The sequence below is a fragment of the Canis lupus genome, chromosome 15 (genome assembly GCF_048164855.1).
Source record: "Canis lupus baileyi chromosome 15, mCanLup2.hap1, whole genome shotgun sequence".
Taxonomy (NCBI): Eukaryota; Metazoa; Chordata; class Mammalia; order Carnivora; family Canidae; genus Canis; species Canis lupus.
The window spans coordinates 22,513,550-22,537,357 of NC_132852.1; the positions used below are offsets into that span (position 1 = coordinate 22,513,550).

Sequence of the window (23,808 nt, forward strand, 5' to 3'; positions counted from 1 at the left end):
GGAGAGGTTTTTAAAAATGATCCTATGGATTTGTTCATTCTCTTAACACCTTATGATATTAAAATATAAAGCAACAGATAGCAAATATAAATATAAATATCAATGAAAACTAAGAACAGCAAATAGAGAAAAACAACTGTCACGTTCCTTGAGAGTTTTTGTGAAGTAACAACAAAAGAACTAAGCTTAAGAAATATAACACCAGTTATAATGGTGGACACCAGTGTATCAAGCAACAATATCTGTAAAACCTCTTTTAAACTTCATCAGGGTGGGGACTCCTGGGTGGCTCAGCTGGTTAAGCATCTGCCTTCTGCTCAGATCATGGTCTTGGGGCCCAGGGATTGAGCCCTGTGTGGAGCCCCTTGCTCAGTGGGGAACCTGCTTCTCCCTCTCCCTCTACTGCTACTCTTGCTTGTGTGCTCTCATGCTCTCTCAAATGAATAAATAAATAAAATCTTTTAAAAAATTAAAAAAAAAATGAACCTCATCAGGGTGGATGATAATAAAGAGAATTTTTAACATGGCCAGAAGATCCTGAACAGGAGCCTTGATTGGAATACGTCACACAGGATGTCACTGCCCAGGAAGAGTATGTGTGAGCCCTGGTAAGTGGATTTGGCCAATATATATTTGTGGTAATTTGTTACACAGCAATAGATAGTAATACAATGTAATTTGGTAGTTATAGGCATTAGAACATTTGTGAAAAATAATGTATCTGTGTAGAAGATGATGTTCCAAATAATATCCAAATGCCTCCAGGTTCTAGTCTATGGGAGAGAGAGCAGCCGCATAAATGTTATTTGAATGATTTGGGGTTTCATTTTTGTTTTTATGAATTTAGTGAGGTTTGGGTTATAAGAAATTCTATTCCATTGCCCAGGAGACAGAGAACAACACAGACCTGGGCTGTAATATAGAAACACCTTGTCCTGCATGTTGCCCTCTGTAGGAGTACTGACAGCACCAACTCCATCTTTAGCCCTCCCTCTTACTCATGTTTAGGCAATGACCTCCAAGGCCTATGTGTTCCAGGCCCCCTGGAGGGTAATGTATGCCCCTTCCGGAATGCAGGAATGCTTGTTTTGATCATCCCTCTGGCACACAGATGGCACCACTGCAGCTATTTACCCTGTGACCTCACCACCATGCCCCTTGCTCTATAAAGCTGTGGATTAAGGTCCAGTCTTTTTGGAGAATAGCTGCTTAGTACCTGGATCATCTGTCCACTGGATTCCCCTTTCAGTAAATTATCTTGAATTAAACTCCTTAAATAGTATAGAGCAGTTTGCATTCTTTCCATCCCAAAGTGCCTTCTCCATCTGAAGGAAACTTTACCAACCCTCCTCCACCTTCTGACACCCTCCGGTCATCCTCTCTCCACTACCTTCCCCTGCTTCCTATGGAATGGGGCACAAAGCTACGAATATCCTTTCCCCTAGCCACTAGGGCTCTGAATTCCTTGTTAGGTCCAGCTCTCCAAACTTTGTTGCTCATCAACAGACTTTTGGGACAGAATATGTAAGTGTAAGGGGAAATGTTTCAGAAGAGCAACCAAAATATCCCAATGATACTGCTAACTTGCTGACTTCCAGAAGACTTAATCTTTCTTTCTTTTTTTTTATAAACCTCCACATCCTGAATCACATTACATGACCATAGCAGTAGCTGGAATATCTGTGGAATTGAGTGAAGGATGCCGAGAAAGATTGATGGTAACATTTTTTGCCTTTTATCGCTTCGTTGATTTTAAATCAAATTGAGTAGTGACCCAGACTGTGAGGTGTATATCTGAGTTTGGGGGGGGGGGGAGGAAGCAGGATGAATGGGCCAAAAAAAAAATAATGACAGAGAGAGGAGAATGAGATGCCTACATAAAATGATGGGCAAGTAGGGCAGGTCAGTGTGCTAATGAACTAATTTCAGCTTCTTTCACACACACTCTACCCTTCATATCCACCCCTGCCTGTTTTCCTCTCTCAGAACCCCCTATGGGGCTCATGACCTAAAATTTAAAAACCTGCTCAGCAATAGAAGCCAATATATTCTGAGTAATTACCAGATGCCAATTTGTATACCACACTCTTTACATATATTATCACACTGAATCCTCACCACAGATTGTAGCCTAATTTGACATGAGGGAATTGGAGTGGATAGCTGATAAAGAACAGCCCAAGTTCAACAGCTCCTAACAAAAGGGGCAGAGAAACAAACCCAGCTAGCTGGACTCCAGGGATTTAGCTCCTGACCACCACACTACTATACTTCTTCTGTGTTCTGTGAAAATATTCAGGTTACTATTGAAATTGAAGTCCCCTTATCTTAAAGCTGTACTTCATTGGCTGTTCTGTTTTACAAAACTTTCCTATTGTTACAAGACCGTTAGGTTTTTAATGTTCTTCAGACATAAGCCTTAAAAATATTTCCACCAGTAAAATTTCATGCATTTGCACTGACAGCAATGAATATTTCCATGTGCTGTCATTATCAGACCCTACTTAGGATCAACTAAGTATTAGCATCTTTACAGTAAAAGAAAACCACATCAAAATAATACAACTACAGAAGTTGTTTAATTTTCAAGAAGCAAAAATTCTCATTATTCTAAATAACATGATTCTGGGATTGGACACAAAGGTAAAAGAGACCTAGGCCCATTAACTTTCAATTGATGGAGATGCCTTTTACTCATGCTTATAGCACCATTACTCACCAAAGATTCTGTGGCCAAGGGAAAGGTCCTGAATACTGGTGACATTTTTTCCTCATTTACTTATGAACTATCTACAGATGCCTGCAACATCAGACTCCCACTGTAGAGAAAAGGAAGTTGGTAAGATGTACAGGTAGCATCATTGGAGAAGATGTTGGAATGAGTCAAGTATATTTTTAACAGCTTCTACCTCTAAAACTCTGACTTCTTTCACCACCTCTGAGCTCAGATTTGCCAAAGAAACCAGAACCAGAATTGGTCAAAACTAATGAGTTTTAGTAATTCCCCTTGAATTAAGAGTAGAAAACGTTTTCACAGATACAAATCTGAGAAAGCATTCCTGATTTTCAGATATAACCACATTGTGCCACGGAATTTAATCCAGTTAAAAGTTTTCCCCAAATTGTCTCACTAGAGCTGCATACGTTATGTAATTTGTTCCATTGCCTCAAAAGTCTGGTATCATGAAACATTTCTCCCATGATCGGTACTGCCATTGATCAATGACAAATTTCTATTAAATTCCCACCCAGCATTTAAGAATATGTGCATCATTGGGGTGCCTGGGTGGCACAGTTGGTTAAGTGGTTGACTTTTCATTTCTGCTCAGGTCATGATCTCAGGGTTATGGATTGAGTCTTGCATGGGGCTCCATGGCTCAGTGGGGAGTCTATGGGAGATTTTCTCTCTCTCCCTCTGCCCGTCATGCATGCATACTCTCTCTTTCTTAAATAAATCAATAAATCTTTTTTAAAAAATAATATATATATATTATCACCATATATATACAAGCATTTCTAATTCTTGTACTGTGTAATATCACATGATATATATTTTTAGAATTTTGACAAAGTGAAATAGAACTATGCAAAGCAATTTTCAATACTGAGCAACTGTAATAAAATTGAGACGGTCTATAAGAAAATTTTCTAATTTCATAAGTCTCCTTTTCATTTGTGTTATTATTATGGAAATTTAAAATTTATCAAGTATTTTCCTTAGCTTATGTCATAGCACCTTGTGCACATATCACCCTAAAAAAATCGATATTCTATTTTTCTCATTTCAAAGATAAATATATTTTAATACAAAACTAGACTTTAAATAACAATAGTTTTATGCTAGATCACTAGCATAGAAATATACTAGAAAGAATATCGATCAAAAACTAATGAATACAATTCCCATGGCAATAAAGTGTCAAGAAACTGGTACTGTTGATAAATGCTTATGAAAGGAGAACACTTTTTTTTTTTTCTAACATCAATAAAAGATGCAGTTTCTTCACAGAAGAATATAGTTTTCACTGAGGGCTCAAAAATTGTACTGTTTTGTTTCTTATTTATCAAACAAGAATCAAAGATTTCAGAGTAGGTAAACAAGGTAAAACAGGTGAGAATTTTAAATCAAGAAAAGTCACAGGAAAGGAGTTGGGACAATAATAATCAAGGAACCAAGAACTAAGACCCTGGTAGTAACTCTGGCCTTAATTGTGACCAACAGGGAGAAATTGGCTATTGAAGAATTTCCATAGCAACCATGAGGAAGAGCCATCATGCTGTCTCTCCATTTGTGAAAGTGAGGAATGGGATCTGGTTGTCTGTGAGGCCTATCATTTGGGAAGGTTGATCTAAAAAATTTGAAGAGAAAAAGACCTTAAATTTTTGGCAAAAAGTCTGAAATGAAAATGGGAAAATTTGAAAGCTCTCAAAAAGTTAATTTTAACAGAAATTGAAAATAATCCTGAGGAAGAATGGTGAATTTAAAGTAAACTGTGATCACAAAAAAAGTTTTCTGACAACCTCAGATTTTTAATAGATATGGGAAAAGGTTAAAGACCAAAGCAACAATAATGAAATGACTAGAGAAACATAAAACTTATTAGTGCCTATTTCTGTATGGTGGTGGTGGTGGTGGTGGTGGTGGCGGTGGTGGTGTATGTGTGTGTATGTGTGTGTGTTATAAAAAGTCTTGGGCTTTTCTTTTTTTAAAAAGATTTTATTTATTTATTTGAGAGAGCATGCAGAGAGAGAGAGAGAGGCAGACTCCTCACTGAGCAAAGAGCCCAACATGGGGCTTGATCCGAGGACACATTTTTATTTTAAAATAGCATTTATATGAGATCATAATTACAACCAAACACAGAAGAGTGACACAAATATATAGGAATTATACAAGAAAGCCTAAGACCCAATATGAACTACTTTGGTGAAAGGGAAGGAGGCAGGAAGGGAGGAAGGGAGGAAGGGATAGTGGAAGGGAGGGAGGGAGGAAGATGGAGCACCTGAGTGGATCAGTCAGTGTTTGTTTGACTCACTGACTCACTCAGTCAGTGAGTGTTTGCCTTCGGCTCAGGTCATGATCTCAGGGTCCTGGGATCGAGTCCCACATCGGGGTCCCTCCTCAACAGGGAGCCTGCTTTTTCCTCTCACTCTGCCTGCTGCTCCCCCTGGTTGTGCTCTCTCTCTGTGTCAAATAAATAAACAAAATCTTAAAAGAGAGAGAGAGAAAGAAAGAGAGGAAGGAAAGAAGGAAGGGAGGAAAGAACGAAGGAAGGAGTTGAGGGGATGGAGGGAGGAAACAAGCAAGGGAGGGCAGGGAGGGGAGGAAGGAAGATATCCACAAGAATGAGAGATGGATAATTTTTGATAGAGAAAGAAATAGAACTCCTCAATTTTTATTTTGTCTCCCTTTTTCAGTGAAGGAAACTGATGTTTGCACCAAAACAGGAAGAATAAACATTGACCATACATAGAAGTAGACAGGGCTGAGAGAAGAGACTCTTCCAAATGAGGTCGAGTCTTCCATCCCAAGACTGAGTAATATTAATCAGCAGGTAATCTATTATACACCAGCAAGAAAAGGAATCAGATCTAATTAATAGAAATAGAAGATAAGAATGTAAATTTAGAGGATAATATTGAAACAGACATGATAAGTAGATTGGACTGTGCTTATGAGAGTTGGCTGACTTTGAATTTATGCTTCTTTAGACCCACCTTAAAGTTGTCTTGGCAGTGGGACTCTTACTGATGCAAAAGGAGGAAAGAAATGAACAATAATGTGGGCTTCAGCAATGCAGGTTCTAGTTACTTCCGTGAAATCAGAAAGTCAGAGAAGTTTGGGAGGAGTTTGTGTGGTGGACAAAAGATAAGCTCAGGAATGATTATAACTGGATTCTAGATAAAAGGGAGTTCACTGAGCCTAGGCCTTCAGAAACATCTCAAGTGGTCTAAGTGTGTTCCATCTACTGCAGATATGGTGATGGTGTCAGGAAACGAGGTCTTCATGTGTCTCTGTGCCTCTCCCTGTCCTCCTGACTTGTATCATCACATGAGGAGGAATCTCAGGTCTGGAAAATTGGGAGAGCTTATGTTCCTGACAACTTTGGATAACAAACTTGAATTACTTGCCAATGTGGCAGCTTGTTACCTTCATTTCTCTTCCTGTCTTTGCTGCCACGAAGGAAGTTCAAAACCACCTAGAGAGAGTTGGAGAAATAGCCAGGGTCACAGGGAACTTATAAGAGAGATCATGATAATAGTGTCAGTTATTTTTCAAGAAGTCTTTGCAAATAAGAGAGGCCCTTGGAGACTGCTCATTAGCAAATTTCAGTCCAGTTTTACAAATTGGGGAGAAAAAAGTAGATTTCACAAGCCTAAGACCTCACCAATGACAACTGTTCAAAGTTTAGAAGGGAACATGAAAAGAAAGGTGGATTGGAAGAATCTAGAAGAGAGCACAGTAGTGAAAGAACAATCTGTGTCCTACTGAACCCATTTCTTGGTTCTACTATGTCCAGTGAGTTAGGGCCAATCCTAACCCTAAATGTGGTAAATGGGTATCTTCAACAAGGTTTTGATAAGGCTTCTCATTGTCTTTTTTTTTTTTTTGGAAACAAGGCTTGCCTTTCCCACTCCCAGAGGCTGCTCCAAGGACACAGCCTTGAGAAAGTATGTGGTACTGAGAACACCTGCACAGAATCCAAGACCAAACCCAGTTAAAACCTCTTTATAAACTTGTAAGATGTGGTGGGCGTGGGCAGAATCCATTGATCTTGCTGTCACCCAAGATAAGCCTCCTATGTCAGTTCCTTTTGCTTCTTAAAACTGCCAGCTACTGACCTGGGGTGGCTGGCCTCTTCAGGCTCTCTCTGCCCCTGCCCATCCCCCAACCCCCACATATGGATGATGATATATTCATTTATAGAGACTTAATTGTTGCAACCTTATGAAGTGTGTATATTTATCATCATCTTTATTTTAGGATAAGGGAACTCACACACAAAGGTCAGTAGCTGCCCAAATTTTCCTGCTCATATAGTGGAGCCAGATTTCAGTTCCGAAAATCTGAGTCAAGATCCTGCTCTGAGAGCCCTCTGAGATGCTGCCTCCCTAACTCTGATTATACACACAGGCGATATAAATTTAAAAAAATATATGTTCATGAAACATAGCAGGGTTTTTTTTTTAAATTTTATTTATTTATTAGAGAGAGAAGGAGAGAGCACAAGCAGGGGGAGCAGTAGGCAAAGGAGAGGGAGAAGCAGGGTTCCAGTGGAGCAGGGAGCCCAAAGTAGGGCTTGATTCCAGGACCCTGGGACCATGACCTGAGCTGAAGGCAGACACTTAATCGACTACTGATCCATTTAGGCGCCCCCATAGCAGATTTTTTAAAATACATCTCTGAAGAGATAAGATCAAGTCTAATTCAATATGTTATATCCTATTATGTCAGGTACACATATATTTCATTCACAGATATATAGCACAAGTTATTTTTAGTGATAAACTGATAATGCATGTTATTAAAAATGTGAACTTCTTGATGTTGATGCTGCTTAATTCTTCCCAGCTCCTACCTTTGTGTACATCCTTTTTATTCTCATTCTCCTGCTCTGACATTTTTAGCCTAAATAAGAAGAAATGACAACCAAAAAGCCCTGATAGATATGAGGCTTCAGAAGCCATTTTACAAGGTTATTGGCCCAGAAAACAGGAGGATTTGCACCTAAGCCCTATCAGTGCTGATGATATGAACGTGCAGTGAAGCCCGGATGGACAGGATGGTCAGTGAGTATAAACTTATTCAAGATTGAAAACCACTGGATCAAAGAAGTTATTCTGAGGCTTTATCAATAACAGAAATCACTGTCTCCTCTGTTAATCTTACCAGAAGTTTGTGGCCTTCTCTAAAAGCCAGTGTGCTAGAAAAGGCTTGCCATCGATGCTACATATACTATAAATGCACATAAAAATTAAGAAAAGCATCTTTATTTACTAAAATTCAGAACCACAGGTTTACCAGAGTATGTTTGTTTTGTTTCCACTCAAAGTGGGGGTGCAAATAAACAAATTAAAATTTTTCGCAACTGGGGATACCTGGGTGGTTCAGTGGTTGAGCGTCTGCCTTTGGCTCAGGGAATGATCCTGGAGTCCTGGGATCGAGTCCCACATCGGGCTCCCTGTATGGAGCCTGCTTCTCATCTCTCTGCCTGTGTCTCTGCCTTTCTCTCTGTGTCTCTCATGAATAAATAAATAAAATCTTAAAAAAAATTTTTTTTCACAACTGAACTCATTTTTGGTTTTGGTTTTTTCCTTTGAGACTAAAGAAAGGACTGTTTTCCCAGGACCACTGCCACTACTTAGTCTGGGAGTGGTCTCTGATGCAGGCAGCAGGACCACACCCCATTCCCAGCTAGCTCAAGGTGAGGACACCTCTGCCCACAGCTGGCAGCAGAGCAGTGGCCCAGTAGGTGGAGGCAGTAGCCGCAGGGTGGTTTGTCCTGAGCGCTGCAGCCCACCCTCAGCACAACTTTCCCCTCAGTGAACTTCAGCAGGTGTACAGACTTTGTGAGTCCAAAGGGACGGTTCCCTCAGTGGAGGTAGAGTGCACGGGGGTTACTGATTATTTCTCTGTAAACGTGCAAATGAAAACTTGAAGAAAAGTACAGCTAGCATCTCAAAATAAAATTTAAACAGAAACCAACACAGTGAAAAAGCCACACGTGTATTTGACCAAATCAGCCAAACTCACCAATGCAATGAAAGAAAGAATCCAAAGGAGTCCTCAAATTATCTGGCAAAAAAAACAAACAAACAAAAAAAATTGTAAACAAATTTAAACACCCACAAATTGATGGTCTCAAATAGGTAGCTTTTCAATTGGGTTTGCTGGGGACATATAAATGTGAGCTCATAGCGAAGAAACAAAATTGTCTCCTCCCAAATAATTTTTTAAAAATCACAGTGGAAGTACATGACACTACTTATGAAGACGTGTCTTCAAAAAATTAAAAGTAAGTCTGACCAAGTATCTAGATCTCACTGCCCTCTTACAGGAAATGCAAAGGGTAGAGGAACATGTTAAATGATAGCATACAGATGAAGTAGCAAAATCCAAATTGTGGGACACACTGAACCCAGTTTTTTCACCTCATAAGTTGAAAGGAGGAGAAAGGAAACTATTAAAGATCCCATAAAAGCCAAAACCAATCCATTTCAATGTATGAAACTTATTTGAACAACCTGTAAAAAAGTCTGAGAAGACACCTGGGATAAGTGAATGTTGACTGGATATTTGATGCTATTTAGGAATTATTATTATTATTTATTATTATTATTACTTTAGAGAGAAAGAGCACCATGGGGGAGGAGAGGGAGAAGCAGGTGCCCTACCAGGCACAGAGCCCAGGAGGGGCTCAATCCCAGCCCCTGGGATCATGATCTGAGCAGAAGGCAGACGCTTAATCAACTGAGACACCCAGGTGCCCCAGGAATTATTATTGATGCTTTAGCATAATAATGGTTTTCTTGGCTGTTTAATCTTTTGACATTGCAGTTTTCATTTGTAGCATTTGCATTTGGTTTTTAGATCTTTGCTGAAACTTGTTCACACATGTTGCCCATTCTCTCCTTTCAACTCATTGATTATTTTTAAAGCCCCTCTCTGATCGTTCCAACACCTGGGCCTTACAGACCCTCTCTTGATGATGAGTCTCTTCTTACTGCTTCTTCATGGCATCTCATAACCCTCTGTCGTATACCAGGCCTTGTGTATAAAATACCAGTGAGCGCTGAAGCAAAAGCATTGACTGTGTCCGTTGTGCAGCCTTGAGGGTGGAGAGGGCTCGCTAAGCCCATCTCATCTGTAGCTCAACTGGGTCTGGGGTTCATTGCTACGGAGATTCCATTCACCATGTGGTTCAGGTGCTTGGTGGGCAGGACCTGACATCTACCTATCTAGGGGGTGTCCTCAGTTCCTTTGGCCTGCCCTCTCACTCCTGCTCTGCCCTCAGCCTTCTGCGGGCCCACGGAGGTTTAAGGGGACCCCTCAGCACACCTGCTCCTCTGCACCTTGTGGGCAACCCTCACTCGCTGCAGCCACTTTCCCTCAGCTCTGCTCTGCATTCAGTCCTTGGGTGCTCACCCCTTGATGAGGAACCGTGGTGAAGAGTTGACAGGTACCCTCATTCTTCTTGGTTAGGGCTTCCAGGGATTCTAAACTATCAAACCAATCTTAGCCTTTAAAACCTTCCCTAGGGGCAGGGGGCACCCGGGTGGCTCCCTGGTGGAGCACCTGCCTTTGGCTCAGGGCCTAATCCCAGGAGTCCTGGGATGGAGCTCTGCATGAGCTCCTGGCAGGGAGCCTGCTTCTCCCTCTGCCTGTCTCTGCCTCGTCTCTCAAGAATAAATAAATAAATAAAATATTTTTAAAAAATACTAAAACATTTCTTGGAGGCACCTGGATGGCTCGTGGGTTAAGTGTCTGACTTGGTTTTCTCTCGGGTCATGATCTCAGGGTGATGAGATCGAGCCCCACTCTGCTTCAGCCCTGGGGTGGGCATGGGCCTGCTTAAGTTTCTCTTTCTCCTTTACGCCTTCCTTCTCCCTCTGCTCTTACTTCCTCTAAAAAAAAAAAAAAAAAAATTGGCTGAGTCATCCTCTGATTTATTTTCACCTCATCTATGGTGGGGTTTTTCCCTTCCTCTCACTGCTCTGCCAAAAATGAAAGTAGCCTTGGATTTCTATGCCTCTAAAGGGAACATTTTAGATTTTAATGTGATTTAACTGTTTTCTAGGTTTTATTTTATTTTGGTTACTTTGCACTCTTGAATATAATTTTTTTAATGGCTTTGTAGGTGACATAGTTGGCTCTTCATTTTAAAATGAGAGCCACACAGTCTTAACAACTTTCTATGTCTCCAGTGCAAGTGAAAGTCCCATAATATATATCTTTAGAGGTATATATTGAAAGAAATGTTGATGAAATGACATACCTGGGAATTGCTTCAAAATGCTCTAGTGAGGCAGTATGGGTAGGATATATATGAAACAGGTATGATCATTGTTGGTATCATTGTTGACATGAGTATTAGGTCCATGGATACTCAATAATACTGTCTTTACTTTTGTGTATGTTTGAATATGGTTTCCATATTAAAAAGATTGTTTAAATGAATACTGTAAAATTTTAATGCCTTGATACCAGGTCAGAAAAGTATTTCTAAGTTTGCAGCAATAACAAAAAAAGAATATATATATTCTGTCAATTACAGAACGCAAAATGACAATATAAAAATGGGGGGGGGGAGTTCATTTTATTCCTTGTTTTAGGGCCAAATAAAAATCTTTCCTGAGGGTTCTCATAAAGGAAGCATTGGAAAAAGTAGCAACAAAAAGTCTACAACAACCTTTCAACAGAAACAATGATGAATCTTTTAGAACTTTTATTATACCATCTTTTAATAAAGGCTGATGACATCACACAAAAGTATGAGTCAGCAAAGACACTTAATTGCTTAACGATAGTGGATATCCAATCAATCAATAAATGAATAGATGTTTATTAGTCACCAGGATAGTGCATATTAAAAATTAAATGAGATACTGTCTCACACACACACACACACACGCCTATACTGAGAGTTAATAAAAATAACAACAAATGCTGGTAAGGATCTGGAATAAATAGAACTCTGTATACTGTTGGTAGGAGTATATAAGTTGATATAACCATCTTGCAAAATTTCTTGGCAATATCTGTAAAGGCTGAAAATGTATGTGGTTTATAACCCAGCAATTCTATTCCTAGTATGTATCCAAATATTGCACATGCATGAAACAGAATGGTAAACAAACAAACAAACATAAACTTGTCATGGTATTATTAGTAAGTGAAAAACAGAAAATAGCCAAGATGTCCACAAGCGGTAGAATGGGTTAATATAGTGTGTTATATCAACAGAACCTTATAGAAGAAGGTCATATATGTATAAACTACTATTACACTCAACAAAATGAATGATTCTCAATAATCATAATGTTAAAAATAAGAGAAGCCTACTGCAAAAGGTCACATATGACTCCATTCAAACTATAGTATTTAGGTAGATAAACTGGGAGATAAAAGTGTAAAAGAAATACAGGAAAAGTAAGCATTGTGATTACTTTTGTTGGGGAAGAAGGACACTAATGATTGGAAGGAGGCACAGAAGGAGTTTCTTTGATGCTAACAATATTCCCTTTTTTTATTTATTTTTTTTAATAAATTAATTTTTTATTGGTGTTCAATTTACCAACATACAGAATAACACCCAGTGCTCATCCTGTCAAGTGTCCCCCTCAGTGCCCGTCACCCACTCACCCCCACTCCCCTCCCTCCTCCCCTTCCACCACCCCTAGTTCGTTTCCCAGAGTTAGGAGTCTTTATGCTCTGTCTCCCTTTCTGATATTTCCCACATATTTCTTCTCCCTTCCCTTTCACTATTATTTATATTCCCCAAATAAATGAGAACATACACTGTTTGTCCTTCTCCGATTGACTTACTTCACTCAGCATAATACCCTCCAGTTCCATCCACGTTGAAGCAAATGGTGGGTATTCATCGTTTCTAATGGCTGAGTAATATTCCATTGTATACATAGACCACATCTTCTTTATCCATTCATCTTTCGTTGGACACCAAGGCTCTTTCCACAGTTTGGCTATCGTGGCCATTGCTGCTAGAAACATCAGGGTGCAGGTGTCCTGGCGTTTCATTGCATCTGAATCTTTGGGGTAAATCCCCAACAGTGCAATTGCTGGGTCCTAGGGCAGGTCTAATTTTAACTCTTTAAGGAACCTCCACACAGTTTTCCAGAGTGGCTGCACCAGTTCACATTCCCAACAACAGGGTAAGAGGGTTCCCTTTTCTCTGCATCCTCTCCAACATTTGTGGTTTCCTGCCTTGTTAATGTTCCCCATTCTCACTGGTGTGAGGTGGTATCTCATTGTGGTTTTGATTTGTATTTCCCTGATGGCAAGTGATGCAGAGCATTTTCTCATGTGCATGTTGGCCATGTCTATGTCTTCCTCTGTGAGATTTCTGTTCATGTCTTTTGCCCATTTCATGATTGGATTGTTTGTTTCTTTGGTGTTGAGTTTAAGAAGTTCTTTATAGATCTTGGAAACTAGCCCTTTATCTGATATGTCATTTGCAAATATCTTCTCCCATTCTGTAGGTTGTCTTTTAGTTTTGTTGACTGTATCCTTTGCTGTGCAAAAGCTTCTTATCTTGATGAATAGTTATCTTGATCCCAAAAGCTTCTTATCTTGATGAATAGTTATCTTGATCCCAATAGTTCATTTTTGCTTTTGTTTCTTTTGCCTTCATGGATGTATCTTGCAAGAAGTTACTATGGCCCAGTTCAAAAAGGGTGTTGCCTGTGTTCTCCTCTAGGATTTTGATGGAATCTTATCTCACATTTAGATCTTTCATCCATTTTGAGTTTATCTTTGTGTATGGTGCAAGAGAGTGGTCTAGTTTCATTCTTCTGCATGTGGATGTCCAATTTTCCCAGCACCATTTATTGAAGAGACTGTCTTTGTTCCAATGGATAGTCTTTCCTCCTTTATCAAATATTAGTTGACCATAAAGTTCAGGGTCCACTTCTGGGTTCTCTATTCTGTTCCATTGATCTATGTGTCTGTTTTTGTGCCAGTACCACACTGTCTTGATGACCACAGCTTTGTAGTACAACCTGAAATCTGGCATTGTGATGCCCCCAGATATGGTTTTCTTTTGTAAAATTCCCCTGGCTATTCGGAGTCTTTTCTGATTCCACACAAATCTTAAAATAATTTGTTCTAACTCTCTGAAGAAAGTCCATGGTATTTTGAGAGGGATTGCATTAAACGTGTAAATTGCCCTGGGTAACATTGATATTTTCACAATATTAATTCTGCCAATCCATGAGCATGGAATATTTTTCCATCTCTTTGTGTCTTCCTCAATTTCTTTCAGAAGTGTCCTATAGTTTTGAGGGTATAGATCCTTTACCTCTTTGGTTAGGTTTATTCTTAGGTATCTTATGCTTTTGGGTGCAATTGTAAATGGGATTGACTCCTTAATTTCTCTTTCTTCAGTCTCATTGTTAGTGTATAGAAATGCCACTGATTTCTGGGCATTGATTTTGTATCCTGCCACGCTACCGAATTGCTGTATGAGTTCTAGCAATCTTGGGGTGGAGGCTTTTGGGTTTTCTATGTAGAGTATCATGTCATCGGCGAAGAGGGAGAGTTTGACTTCTTCTTTGCCAATTTGAATGCCTTTAATGTCTTTTTGTTGTCTGATTGCTGAGGCTAGGACTTCCAGTACTATGTTGAATAGCAGTGGTGAGAGTGGACATCCCTGTCTTGTTCCTGATCTTAGGGGAAAGGCTCCCAGTGCTTCCCCATTGAGAATGATATTTGCTGTGAGCTTTTCGTAGATGGCTTTTAAGATGTTGAGTAATGTTCCCTCTATCCCTACACTCTGAAGAGTTTTGATCAGGAATGGATGCTGTATTTTGTCAAATGCTTTCTCTGCATCCAATGAGAGGATCATATGGTTCTTGGTTTTTCTCTTGCTGATATGATGAATCACATTGATTGTTTTACGGGTGTTGAACCAGCCTTGTGTCCCAGGGATAAATCCTACTTGGTCATGGAGAATAATTTTCTTAAAGTACTGTTGGCTCCTATTGGCCAGTATCTTGTTGAGAATTTTTGCATCCATGTTCATCAGGGATATTGGTCTGTAATTCTGCTTTTTGGTGGGGTCTTTGTCTGGTTTTGGAATGAAGGTGATGCTGGCCTCATAGAACGAATTTGGAAGTACTCCATCTCTTTCTATCTTTCCAAACAGCTTTAGTAGAAGAGTATGGTTTCTTCTTTGAACGTTTGATAGAATTCCCCTGGAAAGCCATCTGGCCCTGGAGTTTTGTGTCTTGGGAGGTTTTTGATGACTGCTTCAATTTCCTCCCTGGTTATTGGCTTGTTCAGGTTTTCTACTTCTTCCTGTTCCAGTTTTGGTAGTTTGTGGCTTTCCAAGAATGCGTCCATTTCTTCTAGATTGCCTAATTTATTGGCGTATAACTGTTCATAATATGTTTTTAAAATCGTTTGTATCTCCTTGGTTTTGGTAGTGATCTCTCCTTTCTCATTCATGATTTTATTAATTTGAGTCTTCTCTCTCTTATTTTTCTTTTTTTTTTTTTAATTTTTTTTTAAATTTTTTTATGATAGTCACAGAGAGAGAGAGAGAGAGAGAGAGAGAGAGAGGCAGAGACACAGGCAGAGGGAGAAGCAGGCTCCATGCACCAGGAGCCCGATGTGGGATTCGATCCCGGATCTCCAGGATCGCGCCCTCGGCCAAAGGCAGGCGCCAAACCGCTGCGCCACCCAGGGATCCCCTCTCTATTATTTTTAATAAGGTTGGCTAATGGTTTATCTATCTTATTAATTCTTTCAAAGAACCAACTCCTGGTTCTGTTGATCTGTTCCACAGTTCTTCTGGTCTCGATTTCATTGAGTTCTGCTCGAGTCTTAATTAACTCTCTTCTTCTGCTGGGTGTAGGGTCCATCTGCTGTTTTTTCTCTAGCTCCTTTATGTCTAAGGTTAGCTTTTGTATTTGAGTTCTTTCCAGTTTTTGAATGGATGCTTGTATTGCGATGTATTTCCCCCTTAGGACTGCTTTTGCTGCATCCCAAAGATTTTGAAAGGTTTTATCTTCATTCTCATTAGTTTCCATGAATCTTTTTAATTCTTCCTTAATTTCCTGGTTGACCCTTTCATCTTTTAGCAGGATGGTCCTTAACCTCCACGTGTTTGAGGTCCTTCCAAACTTCTTGTTGTGATTTAGTTCTAATTTCAAGGCATTATGGTCTGAGAATATGCAAGGGACGATCCCAATCTTTTGGTATCGGTTCAGACCCGATTTGTGACCCAGTATGTGGTCTATTCTGGAGAAAGTTCCATGTGCACTTGAGAAGAATGTGTATTCAGTTGAGTTTGGATGTAAAGTTCTGTAGATATCTGTGAAATCCATCTGGTCCAGTGTATCATTTAAAGCTCTCGTTTCTTTGGAGATGTTGTGCTTAGAAGACCTATCAAGTATAGAAAGAGCTAGATTGAAGTCACCAAGTATAAGTGTATTATTATCTAAGTATTTCTTCACTTTGGTTATTAATTGATTTAAATATTTGGCAGCTCCCACATTCGGGGCATATATATTGAGGATTGTTAAGTCCTCTTGTTGGATAGATCCTTTAAGTATGACATAGTGTCCCTCTTCATCTCTCACTACAGTCTTCGGGGTAAATTTTAGTTTATCTGATATAAGGATGGCTACCCCTGCTTTCTTTTGAGGACCATTTGAATGGTAAATGGTTCTCCAATCTTTTATTTTCAAGCTGTAGGTGTCCTTCTGTCTAAAATGAGTCTCTTGTAGACAGCAAATAGATGGGTCCTGCTTTTTTATCCAGCTGAAACCCTGCGCCTTTTGATGGGGTCATTAAGCCCGTTCACGTTCAGAGTTACTATTGACAGATATGAGTTTAGTGTCATCATGATATCTATTCAGTCCTTGTTTTTGTGGACTGTTCCACTGAACTTCTTCTTAAAGGGGAATTTTAAGAGTCCCCCTTAAAATTTCTTGCAGAGCTGGTTTGGAGGTCACATATTCTTTTAGTTGCTGCCTGTCTTGGAAGCTCTTTATCTCTCCTTCCATGTTGAATGAGAGCCTTGCTGGATAAAGTATTCTTGGTTGCATGTTCTTCTCATTTAGGACCCTAAATATATCCTGCCAGCCCTTTCTGGCCTGCCAGGGCTCTGTGGAGAGGTCTGCTGTTAATCTAATATTTCTCCCCATAAAAGTCAGGGATTTCTTGTCTCTTGCTGCTTTAAGGATCTTTTCTTTATCTTTGGAATTTGCAAGCTTCACTATTACATGTTGAGGTGTTGAACGGTTTTTATTGATTTTAGGGGGGATCTCTCTATTTCCTGGATCTGAATGCCTCTTTCCCTTCCCAGATTAGGAAAGTTTTCAGCTAGAATTTGTTCAAATACATATTCTAGCCCTCTGGCCCTTTCGGCGCCCTCGGGAACCCCAATTAAACGTAGGTTTTTCTTCCTCAGGCTGTTGTTTATTTCCCTTAATCTGTCTTCATGGTCTTTTAATTGTCTGTCTCTTTTTTCCTCAGTTTCCCTCTTTGCCATCAATTTGTCTTCTATGTCACTCACTCATTCTTCCACCTCGTTAACCCTCGTCGTTAGGACTTCTAGTTTGGATTGCATCTCACTCAATTGATTTTTAATTTCTGCCTGATTAGCTCTAAATTCTGCAGTCATGAAGTCTCTTGAGTCCTTTATGCTTTTTTCTAGAGCCACCAGTAGCTGTATAATAGTGCTTCTGAATTGGCTTCCTGACATTGAATTGTAATCCAGATTTTGTAACTCTGTGGGAGAGAGGACTGTTTCTGATTCTTTCTTTTGAGGTGAGGTTTTCCTTCTAGTCATTTTGCTCAGTGCAGAGTGGCCAAAAGCAAGTTGTATTGGGAAAAGGAGAAAAAGAGAGCAGAGAAAGAAGGAAAGAAAAGAGAAAAAGAAAAAAGGAAAAAAGAGAAGAAAAAGAGAAAGAAAAAGAAAGAATAAGAAAAGGGCTGGGGGAAGCAAACAGAAATCAAAAAGCAAACAAAACAAAACAAAACAAAAACCACGGGGGAGTATCTTCTGATTCTGTGTACTTTAATTCCCCTGACTTCCCCTGGAACTTGTCCTTCTAGCTGGTCTTCTGGGGGAGGGGCCTGTTGTGCTGATTTTCAGGTGTTAGCACTTGGGGGAGCTGCTGTGCCCCTGCCTGATGCAGGGCTCAGTGGGGGTTGTTTACCCCGTGAGGCCCCAGGAGGAACAGCCCCAGTGGTGGGGCCAGCTCTGCAGCCCTGGAGTCAGCCCCCGCAGTAGCTCCGGGGCTCTCCGTCTGCAGGGCCTGGAGGCTCTGGGGCGGGGCCGCTGATCTGCTCAGCTGGGGCAGGAGCGTCCTCGCTGTCCTGGGCCCTCCCGGCCTCTGCCTGTCCCAGGGAGAGGCCGGATCCTGGGCTGTGTCCCGGGCGCCCTAGGCTCTGGGGCCTACGCTGTTGGATTTGCCCTCCCGCCCTGCAGCCCCCTCCGCGGAGCCACCTCCGAGCCCTCCGAGCTGCTCCTGCCCCGCAGCCCCCTCCGCGGAGCCTCTTCCTCCGCCCGAGCCCCCCCCAGCTGCTCCCGCCCCGCAGCCCCCTCCACGGAGCCGACCCCGAGCCCCTCCGAGCTGCTCCGGGTCCCGCCGGGTCCCGCCGTGCGCGCTGCAGCCCTTAGGGAGCTGGGCGCACTCTCCCGGGGCGCAGGTGTCTTAGTGTCCCCGGGAGCCCGAGGGCATCCCCGCCCTCCTGGGTCCTGCTCCAACTCCCTGCGAGCCCCTTTCCCCCGGGAAGGTCGGTGCAGCTCCTGCTCCTCCGGGACGGGGCTCTCCTGTCCTGGGGACACTCCCCCGGCCTCAGCCCGGCTCCTCGCGTGGCCCCTCCCCCTTGGAGGCCTTTTGTGTCTTTATTTCTTTTTCCCCGTCTTCCTACCTGGATAGAAGCGCGAACTCTTCTCACTGTAGCATTCCAGGTGTTCTCTCTTTAATTCTCAGGCCGAATTCATAGATTTTCAGGAAAATTTGAAGGTTTTCTAGGTAATTTGGTGGGGACAGGTGATTTGGGGACCCTACTCTTCTGCCGTCTTGCCCCTCTCGCAGACTTTATTTTTTTTTTTTAAATTATTTATTAATTTATATCTAGGCAGACTTTGCTTTAAGTTCTCTTTATGCCATTCACTGGATGGAGGCTAGATGAAATAAGATGGACAGATTGATGTCACTCGACAAGATCTGCTCTTCTGATACAGTAAATTGTGAATAAGTCTGCTCTCATGTGAGTCCTCATTGCCTAAAACCCAATATTCCCTTTCTTGACCTGTAGTTATAACACAGGGGTTTGCTTTGTGGAAACCTACTGGGCTATGCGTTTTTGATTTGTGGATTTTTCTGTATTGGAGTTGTATTAAGCACACACACAGATGATTAACAGAAAAACTGCATAGTTGAATGAGCCTTTATATCTTGATGGAGAATTTAGCAGAGGGAAATTGAGTGGGAATAATGAAGTGAAAATAATGCAACCATTTATAGGAAAGTGTATAATCAATTAGCTGAAAGTTCGATGAAAACAAACAAATCTTCTTTACCACAGTAGACTATAATTGAGACTTGTTCAAGTATGAGTAAAGCAACTGCTATGGTTTATGCCGATGTTAAATATATTTGTGTTATTATTAAAGGAATTAATACTACAGTGAAAGGAAGCATTGAAACAAAGGAATAGCACTTTAGCTTGGAGAATAGATTCTATGTAGGCTTCTCCCAATGTCGGTAACAATGAAAGGAAGATGGGAGAACATAGTAATAAAATAGAACCTTAAGAAGGAGTTTATAAGGCAAATCCAGAAAAACTTTTCAAGAAAAACATGTCAATCAAGAAATTAAATATTAATTAAGCACCTGCTTTCTGTAAAATTATGCTAAATGTTAATGGATGGAGTGAGATACTTTATGTATGATGGAGAGAAAATTTAACCACCATAGAAACCAAAATATAAATAAATAAAATCTTTAAAAAGGGAGGGGCCACCTGGGTGGCCAAGTCAATTAAGTGTCTGCCTTCAGCTGGGGTCATGAGCCTGGAGTCCCAGGACTGAGATCTGAATAGGGCTCCTTGCTCAGTGGGGAGTCTTCTTCTCCCTCTCCTTCTCCTTCCCCTGCTCATACTCTCTTCCTTTCTCTCCCTCACTCTCTCTCTCAAATAAATAAACATTAAAAAAAAGACACCAAAACTAATTATTGTGTTCCAAATATAAAAGAAATATGCTTTAGTAGGACTCATCTGAGGTAAGCCAAGTGAATTGGTGGAGGAAGTAGGATTTTTCCTGGGCCTTTAAGAGAAACAGAAGAGAGGCTGAAGCATGAAGGCAGAAAAGAACAAAATGACCTTGAGATTCAGTAAGGCAGGGGTTTTGCTAGAGTACATCTTAATCTAGGAGATTGGCGAGAGATAAGATTGGAATAGCAAATCAGGAACATACATGAAAGGAATTTAATGCCTGCCTGCCAAGCAGGGGAAACTTCTTGTGGGAAGACATGCAGTTTTTGAATGGAACAAAATTCTTTTTTGTTTGCTCAATGTTATAACACACTTTTTTTTTCCTTTTCTCATATGATTCTTAAAAATCATACCTTTAATTATAGTTCTTTGGGTATAAGTAGCTTTCTTCTCTACCTTGATTGTAAGCTCTCTGTAAGCAGAAATAGTTTTATTAATCTTATATGCCACAGAATCCAACATATCTACCTGGTTTACTGTGGAATAACAAGACTGGTACTTTTATAATAGTTGACAAAGAATTTGAACATGAAGGAACCAGTAAAAGAAGTGACTAATTTTTTTTTTCTGAATTTAAACTAGAGTGGTAGCCATTAGAATAAAAATTAACTGATAAATGAAGAAGGCATTGTGAACATATAGTTAGTCCTTGAATATATGCATCAAGAAATGATTCCAAAATGGGTAGCTTGTGGAAAATTTTGGTATCACTACAATATGATATTTTCTTCTATCAAAGATAGCATGTATTAATAATGGTGCACCTGAGAAATATCAATAATTAGAAAAATGATGACACATCTCCAGTGCCTAAAATATTTCTTGGCACTTAGACATTATTCAATAAGGCTATGTAATGAATGAATGCATAAGCAAATGCCAATTTTAGTTTCCAATATTATTTTATTTAGTAGCTGGTAAAATTTTTAATTTATATTATTTATATTTATATATTTATATTATTATAAACTTAGATCCAAAAAGCAAATATAAACATTTTTCTTCTTATATAAATGAAACATGAACATTTCTTTTTTCTTAAGGAATTAAATTCACTGTTCTAGAATATATTAGGTCATATTTTATGTTAAGTATATTGGTAAGTTTTATTATAATCTATATAACATATACTTATGATATATTTGTGATATATACTTACATTTAAAGCCCATAAGATCTTATATACTAGCAAAACAAAATTGATGCATGGTATGTGTTTTCTATGTAATGTATCCAATAATCAATTTTTAGTTTTTATCCATACTGCCAGAAATAACCAGCCAAATGTTAGGGGGGCAGAAATGGAATTAATAGGCTTCCAAGAATTTAAAATCATACTATCTATGCATTCTTCCTAAAAAGAAAATTCAAAGAAATATTTTATATCAATATCACTGGTAATGATATTACCATTATCTTCCATAGGGAAGATATGACTTAAGAACTGAACCCCACTAACAAGTAGGATTAGGTAATCATTTTATATTTAATGACTATAAAACTCTATGTAAGTGTTAAGTAATAATCTTGACAGAGAAGGTAAATAATGTAAACACAATAATAATCTGGATCTTAAAATTTAGATTATTTAAATAAAAATAGATGGAGGAAGGATGAAAAATGAAAAGATTGCTAAATTTCTTATCTATTATAGAGAGAATTGATATGTTTTGTTTTAACCTTAATGTTGAAATTGAGATAAAGACACTATTTAGACATAAAAGCAAAGTCTAGGAGAATTCTAACACTATATTGTTCTAATTTTATGTAATTGTATTTTTTTATTTTCAGCATCTTTCCATATCTTTAAGAATATTTTATTTTTTTTCTAGAGGCGTGAGGTATAGACATATTTAATTTGATATCCTGCATTCTTATATAATAACAACAAACATTTAGAGCTAGAAGTTAATCTCTGGCTGTGTAATCTAATAGTATTCTCATACTTCTTAGTCCCTATCTTATGTTATTTTTCATTCAATAATTAGAAACACAAAAGCAATTACTATTCAATGCAATGATGCAAACAATACAGAAGCTTTCAAAACAAAATTTTATAGTTCCCATTCTTCTTTATTGTAACCATTGTTAGTATTTTGATGGGTATCAGTTCATAATAACATTTGCTTACAAGTGCAAATATACAGATTTTTTTCCAAAATTTTATATAGCATATTTATTGATTTATTTTAATTTTATTGATTAAGAATATAATGGCAAGATCTAATCCATCAAAATGCTGCCTTATTTTAACAAGTCACTGCAAAGTAATTCATATTATACACAAACCATATACAATTTATATTTATTCCCTGTACCATCATTTATTGAGTCTTTCTACAATTGATAACCAACCAAGTTGTTTCTAGGTTTCTGCTATTACATTGTCTTTTGTTTCTAAATAGTCTGTAGTTATAGTTTTAAATGCTTATTTGGATCCTGAGTTATTTTGGATATTTAAAAAATTGTAAATGGTTGAATAACTTATTTTTGTTAGGAAATAATTCCTTAACATTTAGAAATAATATTCATTCCCTGTGTATAGTGTATAAAAGTAATCATAATTTTCTAATATCAGACTCATGAATTGTTTTATCTGATTATTTGTATACCACTAGATCTATTCAAAGACTGAGAAGTTATTCAGGAAATTTTCTTTGTTTTATATATTTTGATGCTTTGTTTTATAGTACATAAATATTTATAACTGGTTTGTCTTTACCATGATTAGTGTATTTTACTAACATCAATATATCTCATTTATAATGCTTTGATCAAATTCTATTTCATCTCATATATTACTGTCAACCCAATTTACTATATATTTTCCTATTACATATTTGCAGATACCTTTACTTTTAAACTTCATTTCAAGAGTATTTCTTTAAACAGTATATAGCTGTACTTGTTAAACCACATCTAAGAACCTTCATCATTTTTTTCAGAAAAATAACTTTATTTTTTTATATCTTGTTTTATTTAAATTCAATTAATAAACATAAAGTGTATCATTAGTTTTAGGTGTAGAGTTCCGGTATTCATCAATTGCATATAACACCCAGTGCTTATTACATCACATGCCCTCCTTAATGCCCATCACCCAGTTTCCCCATCCCCTCACCCACTACTCCTCCAGTGACCCTTAGTTTGTTTCCTATAGTTAAGAGTCCCTTATGGTTTATCTCCCTCTCTGATTTCCTCTTATTTTATTTTTCTCTCCCTTCCCCTAAGATCCTGTTTTGTTTCTTAAATTCCACATATGAGTGAAACCATATGATAATTGTCTGTCTCTGACTGACTTATTTCACTTAGCATAATACCCTCCAGTTCCAACCATGCTGTTGCAAATGGTAAGATTTCATCCTCTTTGGTGGTTGAGTAATATTCTACTGTTTATATATACCACATCTTCTTTATCCATTCACCTGTTGATGGACATTTGGGTTCTTCCCATAGTCTGGCTATTGTGGACATACATCGCTGCTAAAAAATTGGGGTGCAGATGCTGCTTTGGGTCATAATGTTTGTATCCTTTGGGTAAATACCTAGTAGTGCAATTGCTGGGTCACAGGGTAGCACTACTTTTAACTTTCTGAGGAACCTCCATAGTATTTTCCATAGTGGCTGTACCAGTTGGCATTCCCACCAACAGTGTAAGAGGGTTCCCCTTTCTCCACATCTTCGCCAACATTTGTTGTTTCCTGACTTGTTCATTTTAGCCATTCTGACTAGTGTGAGGTGGTATCTCACTGTGGTTTTGATTTGTATTTCTCTGATGCCAAGGGATGTGGAGCATTTTTTTCATGTGTCTGTTGGCCATGTGTATGTCTTCTTTG

At 39.0% G+C, this 23,808-nt stretch overlaps 1 long non-coding RNA gene across 1 annotated transcript in view; it reads right to left on the reverse strand.

Moving 5' to 3' along the window:
* Positions 1 to 2,718: 2,718 nt before the first annotated feature.
* Positions 2,719 to 23,808, reverse strand: part of LOC140605496 (uncharacterized) — a 133,503-nt gene continuing 112,413 nt past the window's right edge. The window contains exon 3 of the long non-coding RNA XR_012008146.1: positions 2,719 to 2,819. This is a non-coding gene — a long non-coding RNA (uncharacterized lncRNA). The remainder of the gene's footprint in view (positions 2,820 to 23,808) is intronic.